We start from the raw sequence: 10,576 nt of genomic DNA, 5'->3' as shown, positions 1-10,576 counted from the left end.
GAACTAGTCACTACATTTCTCAAGAATCCTTTGCTATCAAAGGTATGTTAAACATAGTCTGTTAAGTCTGTTAACAACTTATTTCCCATTTAATTCTTCCCTCAAGAGTCATTGTTCTTTCATATGGTCTCTTTATAAAAATAATATACCCATAAAGTAATTAACATATGTAATATAATGTTTATGCATACGATATTTTCTCTACAGTAAGCCATTCTGACATAGTCTCCTCTCTGGAGGTCTCATGAATTAGTAATTAAGGACTTATTTTTGGAGTTTTTCATTTGATCAACACTTTCAGACATGTAGTGTGATTCTTGGTGTGTCTTACACAGAGCCAGGAGTTGGATTTGATGATTCTGATGGGTCCCTTCCAACTCAGTATGTTCTATGAATCTGTACTCATAATTTTCCCTCATCTCATGAGCTTGAGAAACTAAGCCTGAGGAGCTGTTAGCTTCAAGGGAGAATTCTCTCCTTTCACTGACAAATGGGATGTCAAGGCTGCTCCCCATCATGGCCAGCAAAGCTGAACACACTTCCATGAAGAACAAAGAGAACAATCCAAGGGGGCTGGTAACTCTCCATGCCTTCAGTACATCCAGACACTCTAGGAGACATTTTATTTTGTGTCTTCCAGCTGCCTCTGTCTTTCATGGGGACGAGCAATTCTTGAATCCTGTTCAGCCCCTGAACATCATGTCACTTTTGCTGGAGTGAGCACTTTCCTTCTGTGACAGCCTTGGGTGAAATTGGAGGGGCTCATAAGAGCTTGGTTGATACTCTGATATTTTTCTGGTTCCCGATCTATTTCTCTGTACAACACTGAGGCTACTCAAAAATATTCAGAAACCATTTATGCACTAAAATTTTTAGTCTTCTTCAACCAAGTGAGCTATATCATCAGGTTTAGTATGCTAGCTGTGGGGAATCCACCTTTTTCCCCAAACCTTTTTTCTTTATAAGGCTGGCATATATCACTCATCTATATTCCTCTACATCTCCATGATGTTTTGTACATTTATTATATCACATGTTAATTCAAGATCTACATCCTGTGTTGAAGTTTTGCCTTAGAAGAGAGCTGACACAAAAGTGTTGAACCTCTCTACTACCTGGATTGCAAACACCAGAATTTATGGGGTGTCTATGGTTTTAGAGATTGACTCTTTCTCCATTGGATAGTGTGTGCCCATTTGTGCTTTGATGGGTTGGAAAAAATTGGGATTGCTCCAGAGATTTGTAAATGACAGGTAACACCTCCTGAACTGAGCTTTCATTGCTCACCACCACTACCACACAACTCTAGCATTGTTCTACAGGCATTTATACCTTTTTTTTCTCTATTCACCATGCTTCCATGCTTGGTGATATTGGTTTATTTAGCCAATGGAAAACATGCCCAGTTTCAAAACTGAAAAAATTCTGGGTGGACAACTCTTGTTTTGATCAAACTTTTCCAGACCCCAAGAATACAAGAGATAATTCTGGTTATGGTAGTGGTGGGAAAGGATTTTGAATCTCTCACATTTTGAGATTTTTGTGATTGTTACTTTTTATTAGAATTCAAGTGTTATAAAAATATTGTTGTAAAAGCATTTTGCCTTCTGCCTCATTGCTCTGATAGTACCTTCCACTGTGTAAAGTTGCATTATATTCGCTGAAAGACATAAATGGAGCATAAACTAATACAGCAATGTCTAAAGAGCCAGGATGGGGATGTTTGAGGGATCCCATCACATATGCCCTTCTGGAGTCACTGACACGGTTACAGTCAGGAGAGATGCTGATATTTGACCTCCATTTCAGAGGACAGGGTGAACTGCTAACAGATGTTGACCTCACAGGCTTGCACGTCTGCAGTGCCTCCCTGCCATTTGTGCAAAGTAGCTCTGATTAGCTCATTTTCAGATTGTGCTTCGGTGCCCATTTGTTTTGCCTCGTTCCTGACAAAACACAGAACAATCAATCTGAGTACAAAAACCGTGATCAGTCTTTGTTTAAGGAATTGGGAAACTATTGGATTTTACACATACACACTTTTTAACATAGTATGTCAGAATAAGAAAAACACATCACAGTGTTATTTTGTATAAATTCTGCATTTTTAATAATCTTTGAAACTGAGGCTCCCTCTTTTATTCCATGATTGTAATAATCTGGATTTATTTTGTTCCTGGTAATGAAAGGAAATTGTGTGCAAATTCTATTCCCAGACCAGCCAGATTAACAACTGTAAAATCCTTCAACCCTCTAGTTGGCAAATGATTTATTGACATGACATTCAAATGTGTTTTGCTTCAGCATTAATGACAGGAGTTCCCGAACTTGTCACTAAGGTGATAAATGGATCCTTATAAGTACAGCCTTGAAAAACTGGGAATGGTGCCATTTTCCCCCTTCAATTTATTGAAAATCACTTCTATTTACATTTACAGGAAGTAACAACTTTTTTTTCCCATGCTGTAGTTATAATAGATCACTATTTTGTTTATGAACAGTTAATTACTTTATTCGACCTCATGTTATTGGGAGGGTATACACAGGAAAAGTACTATGAAAACAGCTGTTGCTGGACTGATTTTTTTTTTTTTTGACCTTGAAGAAGATAACTGGAATGAATAAAGCAGCCTAATGAAATATAATAGTAGTAAAACTGCTATGGCCATGAAATGCACTGATGGCACATTTCCTAATGTGTCAGGTTTAAGCATATCTATACAAGCTTATGAAAATGAGGAAAAGAGGTTCCTCTGTTTAAGGAAAAGCTGTTCCTCTACTGAGAAAAAAAAACATTGACACTGCAGCCCATAGCAGTTGCTGAAATATTTATGCAGATAAAAAATAACAGATTTAAACATGTTGTTATAAAAGTTGGAGCTCTCTGCAAAAGAAGGAATTGAGAAATAGTAAGTTTCACTCTTACTCAAAGTGCAGAGAGAAATTCCATTTATTTTATATCTAAAGCTTTTACTCTGAAGATTCATATGTATTTGTGAAAAAGAACCGATTTTAGTGAATTCCTATTTGGGATTTGGTTTCACAAAAATATTGTAAATCCAAAAAAACTAGTTCAATTTCCAAACCAAAGAATTCAGACTGTTCATTCTATGATGGCTGTTATTTCAGCAAACTGATTTAAATTGTAGAAAAGAGAAAAGAAATCTACAGTGTTCAAAAAAAATGAAACACTTTTGTGCAGAAAGGTTTCAATGATTTCCATTTTTTTCTTATTATTAACAGTGAAGAAGTTGAGAAAATTTTCCTGATTGACTGTTTGACCTGGTTTGGGTGACAAAAAATGCTTTAAAATAAAACCTCAGCAGTTTCCTGGGCCACAGAGACCATTTTCATTCTTGCGTATTAACAAAATTTTGTAATAAACTCAGTCTGTTCATATGGGTCATTTGGTGTTTTGAAAATGTTCTGCATTGAGATGTCCCTGATAGGATCATACTCTGCCGGTGTGGGTAGCAGTGTGACAGGAATTGGGTATTTCACAGCTCAGACACTGCACAGCCATCCAGGCATGCTGGAAGGACCCAGGTGTCAGACTGCCAGGGAGGGAGAAGGCAGGAGTGAGAATCAGTGTTGGCTGCCCCAAACTCACCTCCTTGCAGCAGGGACCATGCCAGCCTCCTCAACTCGCTGCCTTAAGGTGCCTAAACTGAGCTGCTGTTACTCAGATGAAAATTAGGGCTTCTCTGCCAAAGAAAGCAGGAGTAAGCTCAGTGTGAGAGGATCAATTGCTCTGATGTAAGGCTCAGTACAAAACACCACCCAGACTAGGAACAGCTTCTGCATCCCTAGCACAGACCATCCATTACAAACCCAACAGCCCAGGAACTGTAATTAATACAGTGCCAGTAGCCTCCAAATGCAACTGCACTTTGTCAGAACTTTAATGTGAAAAATTGGATTGAAACTCCTGGGAGAGCAAACTTCCCTTCTCCAGTGAATCTGCAGCTCTTGTGCCTAGCAATCCTCCAAAATTCATGCATCTGGAAAAAGGATAAGATGAAAGCAGAAAGTGACCTTGAATGTAAAAAGCTTAAAAGTAACAGGGAATTTACTGAACTTTGATGTACACTGAAAATGCTTAAATATTTAAATGTCTTAGAACATTTTTTATCAAACTTCTTTTTCCCCATTCGTCATAACAGTAGTACAGCAATAGCTCTATTATTGACTATTCTATAAAGATTTATCTTCATCTTGGACAAACCCAATCAGATTCATAGCTGGCATATTTCTGAATATTGTTTACTGTGGAAAATGAGGCCTGTTCCTTAGTCAATTAGATTTCCATGTAAAACTATCTGCTATGATTCCCAGGAGCTTTATTCCATGTGAAAGGTTAAAGGTAGGTTTCCCAATTCTTATAGGAAACATTCCTACTGTTCAGTAGTGCAGGATGCAATTTAAGGTCAGCATTAGTTAAGAGGAAAATATGAGCTGTTTTATACAGAACAGAAACCACAGGCCTTGCAAAATACCAGTAGAGTTTCAGTGCTGTGAGAAAAACAGTGATGCATTTTTTATTGTTATGAAATTCCTGACAAAGGTTGAAATAGCTTTCATAGCAGAGATTTAAATAAAGTTTCAATTACACTACTTCCTGGCATTTTATCAAATCAGATGGATGCAGACAACATACATATAACACTATCAACATCAATCCCACATTCAGACTCTCCAAAGCATCTGAAGACAGCTTTAGGAGTGCACAGGGTTTTTTTGGCTTGTCAATACCTGTGGTGTGAACTGGAGACATAATGATGCTGTGAAGTAGCTCATTCTGATAACAGGTAACACCTTACATAGCTTTTAGCCTGTGTTGCTCACTGTTGGCTCCTTTCAGGCTGACTTGCATTGAGGTGTTTGTGAAGCGCTGGTGACTCGGTGTGGTCCCCAGCAAAGTTGGCTGCTGTCTTCTGTAGCCTCCTGTGACCTGTTTTCAAAAAGGAGGGCAGGTGAAGAAGCTGTGATAAAGAGAATGGTTAAGATTAGGATATGATACATCAGCTTGTTTAGGTATGTAGAGTTCATTATATGCACTCATATATGACTTGGAAGGAAAAGATGAGTCAAGGTGACTTAGAAGTACCAGAGAGCTGAGGAGGAATTCAGACCTCAGTTACCCAGATGAATGATGGTAAGTGAATTTCATGCCTGTTGATGAGAAAAGTATGAACTACCCAAACATTAGAGAATTCTCAATTAACTTTATCAGGCCAGCAGAGAGTACAGGCTCTCACCACAGCACCATTAGGGCTCTGCTGGAAGCAGTCAATAAAAGACAGGATATGCTGCAGAGATAAGAATGGGATGATAAACTCTGCAGAAGGTATAATGCTGTAACCGAGTATGCCTCCCCATCTAAAATACAAAGAATAGCACTGGAGAGAGGAAAACAGCAAGTTCAGGAAAGAATGGTGGAAAAATCGCCCTGCAAAGCAGAACTCCCTACAGCAGAAAGTCAATGGAACCAGGAATTTAAAAATAATTTTAATGTGATTATAAATAATGACAACAGTTTTAGGAAATAGCTAGAAAATCTCCTGAATAGGCTAATCTTTACTGGGTCAGGAAGAGACACAATGATGAGGCACAACTAACCCACTTGCACTTACTGAGAAGTTCTTAAATCCTACACGGAAACATCTGCTGGGCACAGGTTGACAGTATAGGTTGAGGGTGGCATTTTTAGTGTAACAATTCCTGAACTCATATATTGCTTGAAAATTAAAAAAGAAAAAATGATACAGAGTGGCTAAAATAGTTACTCATAACTTTACCCCTAAAACAACCTAAAATTTATTTTTCAGAGTTCCCTTGAATTTCTATGAAAAGTTACTCTTAACATTATTTCTTTGTGCTTGTTAAGACATAAATCAAAAACGAATCTTTCCATCAAAAAATCAGCATGAGACCAACCTCTGAATGCTGACCTCTGAAAAGCAGTCTTGTGCTGCTGCAAAATTAGACACTTCTGTGTCTCTGCTCTGAATAAGTTGTTAACCTTCACCCTTTTCCCAGCATTAGCAACAATGATCATTGGTACTTATCATTGTTACTCATTGTTTTCAAAACACATGTGTTTTGAAATCTTCGCCTTGAGAAGATTTTGCAAAAATTGCGTATGTACAATTAAAACTAATGGGATATGAATAAACTGTAGTTAACAAGCCACAAAACCCCATTTGAAATAGTACTTTAAAGATGTGACTTGAACACAATGATAGAGAGCACCTGATGAGTGAAAGTCCTAGACTGAAGAAAAGGCATGAAATGATGGATGATTAGAGAGGAAGAACAGATGCATTTGTTCTATAGATGTACTTTAAAAATTACTTATCTTTTAATTCTATTCCCATTGTAAGCCAAAGCCAAACTTGACGTATTTCCAATTTATTTTCCTGTTCAAGGTCCACTGTGACAGTGGCCACAAGGGTTTTCTGTGTGAGAGAGAGACGAGAATGTTGACCTCATGTTCAGACGGCTTGATTTATTATTTTATGTTATATATATATATTACATTATGACTATACTAAAAAGAAATAGAAGGAAAGGTTCTCAGAAAGCTAGCTAAGCTAAGAATAGAAAAGAATGAATAACAAAGGTCTGTGTCTCAGCAGAAAGCGACACCCAGCTCTGCCGTGAGTGGTCAGTAAATCCAAATATCCACCCGAGACCAATTACAGATGCACCTGTTGCATTCCACAGCAGCAGATAACCATTGTTTACACTTTGTTGCTGAAACTTCTCAGCTTCAGCAGGAAAAATCCTAATGAAAGGATTTCAATGAAAAGATGTCTGTGACAGTCCACCGGACTTGTATTCAGGGCAAGTTTTGGAAAGTGCTCACGTTCACGGTGTTACCTATTGTCTAAACCAGGCTGGGTTTGAGCTCAGGGTATTCCAGGGTATGGATACCTGTGTTTGGCAAAGAGTCTTCTGACAGGGAATTGCTGAAGGTGAGCAGAACTGACAGTTTCTTTGGATTTAAGGGCCAGGGTGATCCTAGCTTTCTAGAGCAGGTTTTGTTTTGTGAGTCCAGAGGTAGCACTGCTTACTCCCTTGCATCTCAAAACTAGACCGAACAAAGGGAAAAATAAACATGTCTTCCACCATTTCCTAAATGCAAGTTTAGAGCTCTGCCCACTTGGTGTGCTGCCTGTTCTGAACCTCACCTGAGGCAGCTGGCAATTCTTGTGCCCTGCAGGGTGAGCTGCAGTGTCCAAACCAGGGCAGCAGATTCCTCCTGAGGAGCCAGGGGACACTGGACATTGCAACACCCCCTAGGAACCACAGCTGCATTCCACCCTCTAACTCAGCTGCGGAGAGCCTGAGGACATTCTGGCACTCACTCAGACTTTTGAGAACCCTCTTAATAAATAGCAACAAAAGTAGAACAAAGAGTCAACATAGCATCACTTGCATGCTTCTACCAATCTGGTATACAAAGATCATGTAGTCCATGAATAGCCTGATAGAACAGAAGGAATTATAAAATCATGTGGTCCAATGCTCAGGACAACACATGTCAGAAAAACCTCAGTCATTTCTGCATAGAGATCAAAACTTGTGTTTGGACAGAGGAGACAGATCTGACCTTGCTGTGAAGACTTAAATGTCTTCACCACATACAGTGGCACACTGTTCCAGTGGCTAATTATCCACCCTTGCTGCTGGGAATGTGCTATTTCTGGTTTGATTTTGTTTAGCTTCTGCTTCTATTCCAGCTTTTTTGTTTGTTTGTTTTGTTTTGTCTTTCTTGTCTTATTCTCTCTTTGCAAAATTAAAGAGACAGCCACAGCCAGTAATCTTTTTCTTGTGTTGGCACTATTAAACTGTAACTGAATCACTGCTTAGCCAAATTCAGGCTGAGCACCTCAGATTTCAGTGTCTACATTAGACTTTCCATAGCACAAATTATTTCTGTTGTGCTTTCTGATTCTCCTTTTGTTTGCCCTTTTCTCTTTGACATCAGGATCAAACTGTTCCTGTGCCAGACTTTATTGTCTTGTACACACAGGTAATGCCTCTCTCCCTGCTCTAGCTGCCTATCAAAGCAGAGGTATCCCTTGGCAGGATGAATATTTTCTCTTTAGCCTATGCTGAGTTTGTTGGACTGGTGCAACTGTGGAAAGGTAGGGAAGGGATGGAAATTTCTTCAGAGCAGTGCAGAAAAACAAGCTGCTGTTCCTTCTGGAATAAGGCTGGGGGTAATCCCCTATATGCATGGGACAAGGTGATTTATTGCCAGTGTGGCTGGGCACCTACTGTTACTGTGCCACAGGATCTGCTGCCTGGGAAAACCTGGGGCAGGAGATCAAGACAGCACTGAGGCTGCAGCCAGCCAGCTTTTCACTGGATGAATGTCTGTGAACTTCGATAATTCTACTGAAATGTGAATGTCAGGGTTGTAAAATACATATAGTGTTTTAAGTATGTTCCTCTGGGTTTGTACCTAAAACTGTTTTCTATCAGAATTGAGAGATCCTTTATGGTTATAGTCCTTTCACTTTCTGTGCATTATGCCAGCTATATTTTTAAACAAGTGTATTCAAAATTGTTCAACAGACATTTCCTTCACATATATTTCAAACTAATGCTTATCTAAAAGAGAATTTTAAAATTTATAAATGTGCTGTCACTTATCTGTAGGTTACTTAAGTAACCTGCTATTACTTCTATTTCAGGAGTGAATGAATCACATTTTTATAAGCAGAAGGAAACATAACCAAAAGATTTCCAGATAGTCTCTGTGGTCATTAGATCTAAGTACCTGGTAGCATTAGTAATTTCACTGTGTGTTATCTGAATCTTTAGGCTTTGAATCATCTCTAAGTTTGGCTGTATGTTCCTAAGCCAATTTTGAAAAATGAAATTAGGCTCCTAATTTTGAAAGCTGGATGGCATCAGAGTGAATTAGGCTCTAAAATCTGGCACTATCTGTGCCATGACTGCAAGGCACTGTAAAGCAGCCATGCCTTTGCAAGAATTTGTGGTTTCTTATTTCACTCTGAAAATGTTATCCTAAATACACAATATATTCAGCCATGAAATTTGCTAATGTATTTATATGCTGTTATGACTAACACAGGCATCCTTAATTAATAAGTCACAATTTCTTATTAGGTCCCTACTCACTAAGTGGCATGTGACTCAGTTAAAGGAAATCATCAGGCAAAGCTCTGGTGAGTGCTTTAGAAATACTGTAATGGCTGCACTGCAATTAATGAAGTGTTAGAGATAATCCATTGCCATCTGTCTTTATTTTGCTAAGCCACTCAAGCAGAGACCATATTTGAAGGGAGAAAAGAAAATCCAGATCTAGAAGAATACTGCAAATGAGTATTCACCAACATTTGTTCCAGCTCTGAGCAGCTGTTCAGTGTGATCATGTTCATACCTCCTTTTATTCTCTATTCATGATCATTCTCACCAATGAGGTTTTTCTTCACACAAATACCTAATTGCGAAGGAGCACGTTGCTATTCTTCTATTCACAGTGCTTTTGCCTCTCAGCCAGGGACCCAAATCACACTGTCTGACTCTGCTGGTCGACAGCCGGCTGCTCACAACGACCTGGGAGCCGCTCTGAGGTGAGGCTTGCACAAAGGCCTTTGGTACAAAAGTCCCCAGGACTCCCCATTTCTGAACCTCGAGTGAAAGAGAAAACAAATGCAGAAATGACTGAGACTGTCAGGAATATGGCTCACTAAACCTTTTGGCCAGCTGCAGAGTTTCCTAAGCTCTAAGCTGGGCTGCAGCCCCAGGGGCTTGGAAAGGCTGGTCTGAAGGTAGAAAGCTCTTTTTTTTCTTTTTAACAGTGAGATACAATGAGGGCAACTATCCTTTCAAATGGCTGTGCTCATATGCATACTTATATGAACATATGTGGTGGCAGTGCTGCATGGGGATACAGATGGAATTCCCTTGTATCTGCACATCTCAGGAATCTGAAATGATTTTTTTTCTGGTTCTGGTTCTGCTTTCTCCCTTTGTCATGGAGACTCACTTCTCTGTCCTACTCACTCACCTTGTGTTCATCAAACACAGATACAGTTCAATCATTAGTGTACTTGCACCACTCTGAAGAGAGCTAAGTCTCTTTTTTAAAAAGTTTAATTAGTCTTTGTCTGGAACACTGACCTACCAGTCTGTCCTATTAAACCAAACAGAAATTCATGCCAGTAATTATAAGTCCACAGCTCTCTCCAGGTGATTTTTTGTGATAATGAAGGCAAAAACTATGGTAAAATCAGAAAATGGTCGGTGAGCACCTTTAAAACAGTGTGAAAAGCACTGACCTTTATGACTGTTTATTCCACTCAGTAAAATTGTCCAGATGAAACACTGACAGTTTTATTACCTAGTGGACTGTAATAAACCAAAATTCAATATTCTTTTTTCACTACAACTATTATTTTGGAGCATCTTGAAAGATTATGTTCTTCATGTCCAGAAACATAAAATGCAGTAATTCAAGATACACCAAACAGTTTGCCAAATAGATTTTGACAACGGTTCTTCATCAATATTTTACCGAGAATGAAAAATGAACATC

At 38.9% G+C, this 10,576-nt stretch overlaps 1 long non-coding RNA gene across 1 annotated transcript; it reads right to left on the bottom strand.

Annotated features, from left to right (window-relative positions):
• Positions 1-2,964: 2,964 nt before the first annotated feature.
• Positions 2,965-9,891, bottom strand: LOC141725379 (uncharacterized). The gene is made up of 3 exons (XR_012577242.1): positions 9,479-9,891; positions 4,753-6,458; positions 2,965-4,001 (listed from the first exon to the last, which is right to left on the bottom strand). It is a non-coding gene; the product is annotated as an uncharacterized LOC141725379 (long non-coding RNA).
• Between the last annotated feature and the right edge of the window lie 685 nt (positions 9,892-10,576).

The sequence above is a fragment of the Zonotrichia albicollis genome, chromosome 1, assembly GCF_047830755.1.
Source record: "Zonotrichia albicollis isolate bZonAlb1 chromosome 1, bZonAlb1.hap1, whole genome shotgun sequence".
NCBI classification, from domain to species: domain Eukaryota; kingdom Metazoa; phylum Chordata; class Aves; order Passeriformes; family Passerellidae; genus Zonotrichia; species Zonotrichia albicollis.
This window is presented reverse-complemented; position numbering and strand designations above follow the sequence as displayed.